Raw genomic sequence first — 13922 nt, forward strand, 5'->3', positions numbered from 1 at the left:
AAGAATAATGCTTTAGCAGTTTTGGCGGTCATATCATGCTACATATCGAGCTTAAAGTCACATAAAATCTTTTAATTTGATTCTATATATTGCTATTTACAAGTATTCAGTTGATATTCTGAATATACACATTATTACCTATTACAAGATATTCCATTTTTCCAGGTTTCTGAAATCTTTTGAGACAATGATTTTGTCACTCAACCTTTCATTTCCATGTTTCCCTTTCTCAGATATAAGAATATTTTCACAAAAGAAAACTCACTATGGGGAAGGACAGAAACCCAAGCAACTCTAGAATCTAAGAAAGGAGAATCCTGGAAAACACCAACATATAAAACTGAGATTTTCTGGTTCCATTTTTAGGGAAAATAAGGGACTGTTACATAAAGTCAAGTAGAGAGCTTGAAAAAGTTAATGTTCAGTCATTTTTTAAAACAGTCCAGGATATAGAAGTTACCAACCCTTCTTCCTTCAGCCAACATTCTGCCCCCCAACTGTGTCCAACTTGGAGAGAACTTGCCATGAGCCAAAGCTTTTAATGTCCCTCCTTTCTGAAGGCACAGTGGAAACAATTCCCCAGAACAAAGAAGTTGCGTCAGCAAGCTCCCCCAGCTTTCAAGTTGGAAGGACAGTTGATTCACACCATGTGTCAGAGAGAAACACCAGTTAGAAACAAGTAAGATAAATTTTAGGCCTCCTGAGCTGTTTAATATTAAACTGTAATAAGTCATCTTTATAGCAAATTATAAACAAAATATTTTGTATACTCTCCCTCTCATATGGTCCTTCCCTTGAAAAGAAATTCTAAGACAATTCATAATTCCAAGCTCACATATGCTCCATCAAGGAATCATTTTCAAATGTTAGCATCCAGAACCAATGATCTGGATCATACTCCCAAAACTATGGCTTGGCATGTCACAGTCTTGGATACAGTACTATGTGCTCCAAAATAGGATTACTTTAGAGATGGTCATTGTCTTTGATTAAATTAAGACCTCACTCTGTCTTTAAATGTCTCTATATGAAGTAACCTTAGTGCCCACTCTAGTCAATAATTTCACTTCATGCCTAGACTGAGAAATCAAATATATGTTCAACTACATAACTAATGCTAAAATAATTTTATTTATAATACTCTGGAAGATAAAAATAAAATCTGACACAACCTTGACCTATATGAATTTATTTGGAAAAATGGTCCTAAAACAATCAAAACAAAATTTAACAAAATAAGTGACATCACAACTCAACTCAAACCATAGCCCTGGCTGCCCCTGGCTGGTGTGGCTCAGTGGACTGAGTGCTGACCTGTGAACCAAAGGATTGTCAGTTTGAATCCCAGCCAGAGCACACGCCTGGGTTGCAGGCCCGGTCCCTAGTTGGGGGCATGTGAGAGGCAACCAGTTGATGTATCTCTCCCACATCGTTGTTTCTCTCTCTCTCTCTCTCTTTCTCGCGCCCTTCCCCTCTCTCTAAAAATAAATAAAATCTAAAACAAAAACAAACATTGCTACTCTCTCTGCCTTACAAAAAAGGGGGAGGTGATAAACCTCCACATTTTTTAAAATCACCATTCAGTCCAAAATTATCAAGCATGTCAGGGGAGAGAATCACGTAACTAAAAATCAAGATCCACAGATGATCCAGATATTGAAGTTAACAGAAAAAAAAAACTTTAAAATGGCTATGATTAATATGACAAGAAATAAAAAGGAAAAGATGAACAATCTAAATAAGCCAATGGCGAATTTTACCAATGCCTTGAAAGCTTTGTTATTTAAAAATTGAGGGAGGCCCTGGCTAGTGTGGCTCAGTGGATTGAGCACTGACCTGTAAACCAAAGGGTTGTCAGTTTGAATCCCAGCCAGAGCACATGCTTGGGTTGTGGGCCAGGTCCCCAGTTGGGGTTGCGTGAGAGGCAACCAAACATTGTTGTTTCTCTTCCTCCCTTACCCTCTCTCTAAAAATAAATAAATAAAATTTAAAAAAAAGAAAAAGTAAACTATGGACTTTAATTTTTTTTTTAAATTGAAGGAAAATTCAGAATTGAAAAAATGGCATTCTTAAAATTAAAATTCTATAGATGATTTATCAAAAGAGGATTAGTGAACATAAAACAATAGAAAATATCCAAATTGAAGCATAAAAAGGAAAATTAAAGGATGGAAAATACAGAAGAATTAAAGATAGAAAATATATAAAACATAGTCCAAAGACCTAAAACAGCACTTCTCAAATTCTGGGGTCTAGGAATATTTTCATACTCTTAAGAAATAATGAGTTCCCTGAGAACTTTTCTCTTTAAAAAAAAAAAAAAAATGTAAGATTTTATTTACTTAGAGAGGGAGAGAGGGAGTAAGAGAGGGAGAGAAACATCAATGTGTTTGCCTCTCGCACACCCCCAACTGGGGACCTGGCCGGCAACCCAGGCACGTGCCCTGACGGGGAATTGAACCGGAGACCCTTTGGTTTGCAGGCCAGCACTCAATCCACTGAGCCATACCAGCGAGGGCAGAACTTTTCTATATGCGATTATATTTACTGACATTTACCATACTAGAAAGCAAAACTGAAAAAAAATTAAACATTAGAATACAGAAGCATATATTATATTAGCCATTAAAACAATGATGTCTTCACATATCATATAGCCTCTGGGATACTATACTATATTCTCATACTACAAGAATGTCAGTAAAAACAGCAAATAACATCTTAGTGGTATCATGAAAAGAGGTTTGAATTTGTGACTCTGCTGAATGGGGTTTCTTCTCTCTCTGTAATGGGGTAGAAGTAACATTTAAAGACATCAGAGTCAACTCTTCCCCAAAACTAATAAAAGATATCTATCTCTAGAATAGAGAGCCCAGAAATAAACCCTCACTTACCTGGTCAAGTAATGTACAACAGAAGAGGTAAAATATATATACACTGGCATAATGGCAGTCTCTTCAACAAGTGATGGTGGGAAAACTGGACAGTTACATGCAAAAAAATAAATAAACTGAACCACTTTCTTATACCATATACAAAATAAACTCAAAATGTGTTAAAGACTTAAATGTAAGATCTAAAACCATAGAACTCCTAGAAGAAAACATAGGAAGCAAAACATCTGACAACAGTGTGAATAATATTTTGTGGACATGCCCCTTGAGCAAGGCCAACAAAAGAAAAAATTTAAAAATGAAAGCATAACAAACTAAAAAGCTTCTGCTCAGCTAAGGAAAACAACAAAACAAAAAGCAACCTACTGAGTAGGAAAATATATTCCCAAATGATATATCCAACAAGGAATTGATAATCAAAATATATAAGAAATTCATACAATTCAATAACAAAAAAATAAACAATCCGATTGAAAAACAGAAAGAGGATATGAAAAGATATTTCTCCTAAAAGGACATAAATATGGCCAACAGACATGAAAAAATGATCAACATCACTAATCATCAGGAAAATGCAAATTAAAACCACAATGAGATACTACCTCACATCAGTCAGAATGGCTATTATCAAAAAGTCAACAAATAGGTTGTGTTGGAGAGGATGTAAAGAAAAGATAACAGCCCTGGGTGGTGTGGTTCAGTGGATTGAGTGCTGGTCTGCAAACCAAAAATGTTGCCAGTTTGATTCCCAGTCAGGGCACATGCCTGGGTTGCAGGCCAGATACCCAGATGGGGGCGTGTGAGAAGCAACCAATCAATGTATCTCGCACATTGATGTTTTTCTCTCTCTTTCTTCCTCTCTTCCTTTCTCTCTAAAAATAAATAAATAAAATCTTTAACATAAAAGGAAAAAAAGAAAAGGGAACACTCATGCAGTTAGTGGGAATGCAGACTGGTGCAGCTCTTACGGAAAACAGTATGGAGATGCCTCAGAAAAAAAACTAAAAATAGGTATATCCTATGATCTAGCAACTTAGATGTTCATAGACAAAATGAACAGATAAAGATGTGGCATACATACACAATGAAGTATTATGCAGCAATAAAAAAGAATGAAATCTTGCCATTTGTTGACAACATGGAGGAATCTAGAAGGTATTATACTAAGTAAATAAGTCATGCAGAGAAAGACAAATACTGTATGGTTTCATTTATATATAGGATCTAAAAACAAAAGAGACTCAAAGCAACAGAGACCAAAGGGATGGTTACCAGAAGAGAGAGAATGGCACAATGGGTGAAAAGGTGAAGGAGAATTTAATCAACAATATTTTGGTAAGTTTATACATTAACATATGATTACTAGAATTAGTTTTGTTGCCAAATGAATGGTTTTCAGGGCCTTTGGGATTTTCAAATTGTAAATCAGAGATAATGAGATACCAGGATTCTGAGCATATTAAGGTTATAAAGTAAAACACTAAGATAATATTAGACTAATATTTAGTGGTAAATAAAAAGAGATAGGGGAAAAAATATAAATAAGTTTCCCTGTTGCTGTCAGATGAGGAACCAATAAATACTATCCTTAAAGAAAAGAGAGTGGAACAAGAAAGGACTGTGAATATAATACATAGGAACCACAAGAACAAAAATACAATTTTTCAAATTCAAATAATTAAAGAGACCATGAAGCACAGCATCATTGTAGGAACCTCCTTCACCCTCAAAAAAAATTATTTTACTTGATATTAAGTTATTTTTGAATGATAATTACCCTGCTCTAAATTCCAAGGTTATTTTATTTTCAGAATAAATTGCTGATAAGCATAAAAGTCACTAGGGGGCAGCAGAACACAAAGAGTAGAGCACAATTAAACAATATGTAAAATATGCTTTTAAGAGCTTCATTATATTACTTCATAACTTTTTAAACTTTTATCTTGAAATAATTTCACATTGCACAAATAATATGGAGAACTCCTGTACGCACTGATGCAGAATTCACCAATTTGTAACATTTTTCCCACATTTGTTTTATCATCTTTATATATATACATGTATGTTTATTTTTCTAAACCACCTAAAAATGTGTTATATGCATTATATCTTAACACTGAAGTATATTTCCTCTCTTACCTAACTTCAGTTCACTTACCAAAATCAAGAAATTTACACTGATACAATTATAATCTAATCTACAATCCTTATTTCAATTTTGTCAACAGTCCCAATAATATTCTTTAAAGCATTTTCACTTCCTGGAGAGTATCCAGTCCAGGATGACATATCACATTCAGTTGCCATGTCTCTTCAGTTTCCTTTCATCAAAACTAGCAGTTCTCAAACTTTTTAGATATAGAACCCCTTTACATTATTAAAAATTATTGGGGAAGCCTAAAGAACTTTTGTTTATATGGATTACAGATGTCAATATTTCTGTATTAAAAATTAAAACTGATAAATTAGAAAATATTAATTGATATATTTTAAATTAACAATAAATCCATTATAGGAAAATTAATATATTTAATGAAAAATAATTATGTATTCCAAAGCAAAAAAAATAAGAGTTTGGTTTACATTGTGCAAATCTTCTTAATGTCTGGCTTAACCGGACACATCTGGATTCTGTAACTGTTTCTGCTTTCAATCTACTGTAATATATGATTTTGCTTATAGTATATGAAGAAAATCTAGCCTAACACATATGTAACACATATGTAGTTGAAAAAAGTAGTGTCTGTAAAGCCTTTTCAGATAATTATTTATATATAAATATATAAATTTTTGATACAACCTCAAAATTCCAGAAGTTTTCGGCAAAATCTATTGCATTTGAAAAATACTAGTTCACTGGGTTAGGCGGGTCTTCCAAATGCTGACATATAACATTTTACAATGTCAAAAAAATTACATTCATTAATATCACCAACCAGTCTCATTAGAAGAGATTAGAAGTATTGGTGAATTTTAGGAAGACAACAGGTTACACCTGCCAAAATATAAACAGGCAGGAAAAGTAAATCCCACATAAGTAGTGTCAACAATAAGTCAGTCACTCTGTAGAATACAGGATTTAAAATATAATCATAATACACAATATTACAACATGGCTAAAATAAAAAAAAAAGTAATAGTAACAACATCAAATGCTGGCAAGGCAGCAGAGAAACTGGATCTTTCATATATTGTTGGAGAGAGTTTAGTACAGTACAGCCACTCAGAAAAATAGTTTGACAATTAAATATACACTTAACCATACAATCCAACAACTGTACTCCTGGGCATTTATGTCAAAGAAATGACCAATTATGTTGACCAAAAACACAAAAATCTGTATATGAATGTTCGTAGCAGCTTTATCCATAATAGCCAACAAAAGGTTCTTTCTCTTCTTGACACCAAATACTTGGCACCTTTACCAACACCAATTCTCTGATACTCTGACAACAAGAGTCTGTCCTACAAGTCAACTCAATTCTGAAACTAACTACCGGACTTAATATCAGACCCTACAAGTTAAGGGCTCAGTCCCACAAGACTGTCCCTACCTCAAACACCAATCACAATTGGGATTATCCAGGTTACCCACATGTCTGCCTGGAAAATTACAAATTCACAGGTTGCCATATTCACCCCACCCACCGACCCAAGTCAGATTCATGTATTAACACAATATAAATATATACAGTGAATATATACATAAATAGTATAATGTAAACATTACAGTATTTACAATAACATTTATTCCATGTTTATAACTTAAAAAGAATTGTCCTACATACTTTCATGTATTATCTTGCTTAATCTCAATATCATCCCATGATACCTTCATTTTACATGCAAAGAAAGTGAGACACAGACACAGGGCCATGATTAAGACTGACACAGAATCCCACACTCGTCTGTTTCTCCATTTGAAAAAGTATATACACTGTATCACACACGGTCTTCGTGCTCATCAGTGTTGGGCGTTTTCAGAGCAACTGAACTGCAGCCTGTCCGCCCTGCGCCGCCTCCTGTGAAAAGCCTAAGCAGGCTGTGTAGGTACGAACTCAGGCCCCGATCGGACCAGAGAGCTCTCTCCCTTTGTCTCATAAGCATGTCCACCAACGAGAATGCTAATTCACCAGCTGCCCACCTTAACAGATTTAAGAACAAGGGGAAAGACAGTACAGAAATGAGGCATCGCCGAATAGAAGTGAACGTGGAGCTGCGAAAAGCTAAGAAGGATGAACAGATGCTGAAGAGGAGAAGCGTAAGCTCGTTTCCTGATGATGCTACTTCTCTGCTGCAGGAAAACCGCAACAACCAAGGCACTATAAATTGGTCAGTTGAGGACATTGTCAAAGGCATACACAGCAACAATTTGGAAAGCCAGCTCCAAGCTACTCAGGCTGCAAGGAAACTGCTTTCTAGGGAAAAACAGCCACCCATAGACAACATAATCCGGGCTGGTTTGATTCCAAAATTTGTGTCCTTCTTGGGCAGAACTGATTGTAGTCCCATTCAGTTTGAATCTGCCTGGGCCCTCACTAACATTGCTTCTGGGACATCGGAACAGACGAAGGCTGTAGTAGATGGGGGTGCTATCCCGGCATTCATTTCTCTGCTGGCATCTCCCCACACTCACATCAGTGAACAAGCCATATGTGCTCTAGGGAACATCGCAGGTGATGGTTCAGTTTTCCGAGACTTGGTTATCAAGTATGGTGCCATTGGACCACTGTTGGCTCTCCTCGCCATTCCTGATATGTCCTCTCTCACATGTGGTTACTTACGTAATCTTACCTGGACACTTTCAAACCTTTGTCGCAACAAGAATCCTGCACCCCCGTTAGATGCTGTTGAGCAGATTCTTCCTACGTTAGTGCGTCTCCTGCATCATGATGACCCAGAAGTATTAGCAGATAGCTGCTGGGCCATTTCCTACCATTTCCTACCTTACTGACGGTCCAAATGAACGGATTGAAATGGTTGTGAAAACAGGAGTTGTGCCCCAACTCGTGAAGCTCCTGGGAGCTACTGAACTGCCAATTGTGACGCCTGCACTAAGGGCCATAGGAAATATTGTCACTGGGACAGATGAACAGACTCAGGTTGTGACAGACGCAGGAGCGCTGGCTGTCCTCCCCAACCTGCTCATGAACTCTAAGACCAATATTCAGAAGGAAGCTGCGTGGACGATGTCGAACATCATGGCTGGCCGCCAGGACCAAATACAGCAAGTGGTGAGTCATGGACTGGTCCCGTTCCTCGTCGTCGTTCTCTCTAAGGCAGACTTTAAGACACAGAAGGAAGCTGTTTGGGCTGTGACCAACTATACAAGTGGTGGAACAGTTGAACAGATTGTTTACCTTGTTCATTGTGGCATAATAACACCATTGGTGAACCTCTTAACTGTGAAAGATAACAAAATTATTTTGGTTATTCTGGATGCCATTTCAAATATCTTCCAGGCTGCTGAGAAACTAGGTGAAACTGAGAAACTTAGTATAATGATTGAAGAATGTGGAAGTTTGGACAAAATTGAAGCTCCACAAAACCATGAAAATGAATCTGTATACAAAGCTTCATTGAGCTTGATTGAGAAGTATTTCTCTGTAGAGGAAGAGGAAGATCAAAATGTTGTGCCAGAAACTACCTCTGATGGCTATACATTCCAAGTTCAGGATGGCACTCCTGGGACGTTTAACTTATAGATTGTACAGCCGAGTCATAAAGTGTCGTTTGTTGTATACAGTGGTATAAGTTTGTCTCACTATTTCTCTGAGAACTCTTTTTAAATGTGGCTTGTTATTGTAGCACTTTTTACAATGAAACTATACTTGAACAGTTCCAAACTGTACATACTGTATGAAACCTCTCCTCTCAATGAATTTCTTATTTCTATGTGGAATTTCACATCTTACAATATCCTGTAAATAAAGATTAAGTTCCACCTTTAAAAAAAAAAAGAAAAAGTATATACACTATATATAATAGAAATGTACATATTATAAATTACTGTTCTTATGCATAATATACACAAAATTATGTAAAAAATGTTTTATATACACAAGACGTTTTATGCATATTTCTGTACATGTGTATATTTTTCAAACTGCACAGAAAACATCTGTTAAAAACACTCTGCCAACAGGTCAACATGAGTTCCATGTTACAGTCTCATCTAACATCAGCTTGACTTTAGGTCTTCAGATGTTTGCTCATGGTAAGCTAATAAATTGTTTTCCTTAAACTAATTCACATGGAGTTTGTCACTTGCAACAAGCATCTCAAGCAATATAAACATGTATTATTTCATAATCAGGAAAGTGGCAAAAAATATTTCTATCCTGTTTACTTCATTTTAAAATATGGCATATGTGTGACATGTTGTATTATGAAAATATGAACTCCAAGGGAACTTAAATAATTAATAGCTCCATAAACAACAAAAGCATGCCTACACGGAGGAAAGGGGGAAGCATGCCTGCAATACACTGAGTTTCCCAAATTTCCAAATACTCCTATGCTAAGAGAATCAAAACAAGTAAAAAAAAAAAATCCTTTCTTTCACTAGAGCAAAACAGGATTAGAAGAACAAGTTCATCCATCACTTTAAAAAATAACCTGATTGTACAGAGATTTTCTACAGCATTTTTGGTTGTTATTGTTCTTTTTTTTTTTTTTTTTTCCTTCTATGTATCTTCAGAATACCTACATAGGATGAAACTGCTTTAGATAACCTGAAGGATTTGGTCTCCTAAAATGTTATATCTTGGGGACAGACTGAGTTGTGTGGCTCTGGGGCAGGGGAAATTTTTCCCTTGCATGCTAGATCAGTGCAGAGCCCTTCCTTCAGGCAAACAAATCTTGTTCTGTTTGGACCTAATGAACTCTGCTGCCCCGACCCTGACGACTTCAAGACCCCCACCATAAAGGTGTGTGAGCACTCAGCGGATGGCAACTACAACTGGCATACCTTGGGACATTTGCTGAGTGGCCTCAGACCCAGCACTGGCACCAAGTTTGAACCTGTATAGATCTGGTGAACACCACTCACTCCTACCTAGAGACTCACTGAGAACCTACCTCATGCAACCTGAGTAATGCCAGAGGCTATCAGTGACTGAGCCTAAGTGGCAGCCAGAAGCTGGAGGCAGCCAGAGGCAGATATCGAGGTTCCCTGGGACTTTTGCTGACCTTCCCCAAGTACCAGTGCTGGTAAACGCCAGCCTTGGTGTACAGCTTGATTCTTGCTCTGTAATACCTAGGCCTGGTAAAGACAGCCACAAACTATGAATTGCTTTATAGTTCCAAACAGGTTGCCCAGGCAGGATCTGACATTGGCCAGCACCAGAGTCCCTCCTAAGAGGCTCAGAACCAACACACCCAGGGGCCAGCTTCAGCCAACATTAGAACAGGATACAGTTAGCTTCACAAGAGGCATATCCAAAGAAAGATCCCAGCAGGCACCAAACCCTCCTGAGGTGAATCCAGCTCTGTGTGCTCAGCACCTGCATAGCAGCTCATACACTGTGGTCAGGGTTGATCCTCAGTCAGCCATCCTAAGGATCAACACGACGCAAGAACAGGCCGATAGCAATCAAGACTCAGTTACAACAGAAGGGCCCACATAACCCAAACATGGGACATTCCTGGAGTACCGAGCTCAGGTGATCAAGGAGGCTGTGCCACTGGGTCATCTCTACATAAGACCACTCTATCAAAACTGGAGGAGTCATTGCAGAACTACCTAATACATAAAAACAAACAGAAAGAGGCAGCCAAAGTGGGGAGATAAAGAAACATGTCCCAAATGAAAGAAAAGGAAAAATCCCCAGTAAAGAGGTTAAATGAAATGCAGACAAGCAATTTACCAGATAGAGTTCAAAAGAAAAGTTATAAGAATGCTCAAAGAACTTAGTGAGAACTACAACAAACAGTATGAAAAAGGAATGAGAAACCATTAAAAGAATCAGTCAGATATGAAAAATACAGTATCTGAAGTGAAGAATACACTAGAAAGAATAAATAGTAGTTGGATGAAGCAGAGGATCAAATCAGTGATTTCTAAGACAAGGTAGCAGAACATACCAAATCAAAGCAGCAAAAAGGAAAAATAATTTTAAAAACTAAGGAGAGTTTAAGGGACATTTGGAATATCATGAAGCATACCAACATCTGCATCATAGGGGTACCAGAAGAAGAAAGAGAGCAAGGGATCAAGAACCTATTTGAAGAAATAATGACTGAAAACTCCTTAGACTGGTGAAGGAAAACAACACACAAGTCCAAGAAGCTGAGGGAGTCCCGAAGAAGATAAACCCAAAGAGATCCACACCAAGTCACATGATAATTAAAATGGCAAAGGTTAAAGACAAAGAGAATCTTAAAAGCAGCAAGAGAAAGTTAGTTACCTAAAAGAGAGCTCCCTAACACTGTCAGCTGATTTCTCAACAGAAACATTTCAGGCCAGAAAGGACTGGCATGAAATATTCAAAGTGATGAAAAGCAAGGACCTACGACCAAGATCACTTTACCCAGCAAGGCTGACCACTTTACCCAGCAAGGCTATCATTTAAAATTAAAGGAGAAATAAAGAGCTTCTCAGACAAGAGAAAACTAAAGGACTTCATTACCACCAAACCAGTATTACAAGAAATGTTAAAGAGATTTCTTAAAGAAGAAGGGAAAAAAACAGAGGAACGTAGTTTAAAAAATAAAATGGTAAAATGGCAATAAATATGTCCCTCTCAACTATCACTTACAAGGTAAATGGCTTGAACGCTCCCATCAAAAAACATAGGGTAGCTGAAGGGATAAGAAAACAAGACCCTTATATATGCAGTCTACAAGAGAACCACCTCAGAATGAAGGAAACAGACTAAAAGTAAAGGGATAGAAAAAGGTATTTCAAAAACATAGAAATGGAAAAAAAAAAGCTGGGGTAGCAATACTTATATCTGACAAAATAGACTTTAAAACAAAGGCTATAGTAAGAGACAAAGAAGGACACTACATAATGATAAAGGGAGCAATCCAACAAGAGGATATAACCCTCGTAAACATTTACGCACTCAACATAGGAGCACCTAAATATGTGAAGCAAACCTTGATGGACAAAAAAGGAGATCAACAGTAATACAGCCATAGTAGGGGATTTTAACACCCCATTGATATCAATGGGTAGATCTTCCAGGCAGAAAATCAACCAGGAAATAGTGGTGTTTAATGACACACTAGATCAGATGGATTTAATTGCCATATTCAGAGCATTTCACCCCAAAGCAGCAGAATATACATTCTTTTCAAGTGCACATGGAACACTTTAGAGGATAGACCAACCATCTGTTAGGATACAAAAACAAGTCTCAAAAAACTTAATAAGACTAAAATCACATCAAGCATCTTCTCTGACCATAATGGTGTGAAAACAGAAATCAATAACAAGAAAAAAATCAGAAAATCACACAAATACATAAAGGCTAAATAACATGTTACTACACAATGAATGGGTTAACAATGAAATCAAATAAGAAATTAAAAGGCCTACCTAAAGAAAAAAAATCTCGAATAAACAATATAATTGCCCTGGATAGTGTGGCTCAGTTAGTTGGAGCATCATCCCATAGATCAAAGGGCTGTGGGTTCAATTCCTGGTCAGGGCACATTCCCAGGTTGCAGGTTCAATTCCCAGTCAGGAGGGACACATACAAGAAGGCAAGCAATTGATGTTTCTCTCTCACATCAATGTCTCAGTCTCTCTCTCTCTCTCTCTCTCTCTCTCTCTCTCTCTCTCTCTCTCTCTCTCTCTCTCTCTCTCTCTCTCTCTCCCTCCCTCCCTCCCTCCTCTCTCAGCAATGAAAAAATGTCAAGTGAGGATTTTTTCTTTAATTGCCCTGACCTGCATGCCATGGCTCAGTTGGTTGAGCATCATCACACAAAGGAAAAGGTCACTGGTTTGATTCCCTGATGAACAAAGATGCTAAAACCCTCAACAAAATATTAGCAAACCAAGATCATACTGGGATTTATTCCAGGCATGTAAGGTTGGTACAATATCCACAAATCAATCATGATACACCACAGAAATAAAATGAAGGATAAAAACCACATGAACATATCAATACATACAGAAAAAGCATTTGATAAAATCCAGCACCCATTTACAATAAAAACTCTTAGCAAAATGGGAATAGAGCGATCATACCTAAACATAATAAAGGTCATATATGACAAACCCACAGCCAACATCATACTCAATAGGCAAAAACTAAGTGTTTCCCTTAAGATCAGGAATAACACAGAGATGTCCACTGTTACCACTCTTATTCAACATAGTACTGGAAGTCCTAGCCAGCGATCAGACAAGAAGAAGAAATAAAAGGCATCAACCTTGGAAAGGAAGAAGTAGCGCTGTCATTATTTGCAGACATGGTACCATATATAGAGAACCTTAAAGATTCTAAAAAAGAAAACTACTAGAACTGATAAATGAATTCAGTAAAATAGAAGGATACAGAATAAATATCAAGAAATCAGTTGCACTTCTATACACCAATAATGAACTATCAGAAAGGAAAACTAAAAAAAAAATCACATTTACAAAAAATAAATAAAAAACTTAGGGATAAATTTAACCAAGAATGTAAAAGACCTGTACTTTTAAAATTCTGAGACACCGAAGAAAAAAACTGAAGAAGATACAAATAAGTAGGAGCATATATTCAAAGAATATATGCATCCCTATATTCATTGCAGCGTTATTTCCAATAGTCAAGATTTGGAAGCAGCCCAAGTGCCCATAATTAGATGAGTGGATAAAATAACCTGTGGTACATTTACATAACAGAATACAATTTGGCTGTAAAAAAGAAAAAATCTTACCATTCGCAAAAGCATAGATGGACCTGAAGAGAATTATGCTAAAGTGAAATAAGTCAGCCAGAGAAAGACAAATAACATATGATTTCACTTATATTGGAATGTAACGAACAAAATAAACTGACAAGCAAAATAGAAACAGACTCATAGATA

At 36.8% G+C, this 13922-nt stretch overlaps 1 protein-coding gene and 1 pseudogene across 2 annotated transcripts in view; one reads left to right on the forward strand and one right to left on the reverse strand.

Annotated features, from left to right (window-relative positions):
- EXOC6B (exocyst complex component 6B) overlaps positions 1-13922 on the reverse strand; it is a 614171-nt gene that overhangs the window by 559666 nt on the left and 40583 nt on the right. The gene's annotated exons all lie outside the window — the stretch shown is intronic.
- Positions 6854-8635, forward strand: LOC150006206 (importin subunit alpha-1 pseudogene; annotated as a pseudogene). Its single transcript, XR_016511735.1, has 2 exons — positions 6854-6944; positions 6975-8635. The product of XR_016511735.1 is annotated as an importin subunit alpha-1 pseudogene (transcript).

This window comes from Furipterus horrens, unplaced genomic scaffold (genome assembly GCF_987537825.1).
Source record: "Furipterus horrens unplaced genomic scaffold, mFurHor1.1.pri manual_scaffold_6, whole genome shotgun sequence".
Lineage (NCBI taxonomy): Eukaryota > Metazoa > Chordata > Mammalia > Chiroptera > Furipteridae > Furipterus > Furipterus horrens.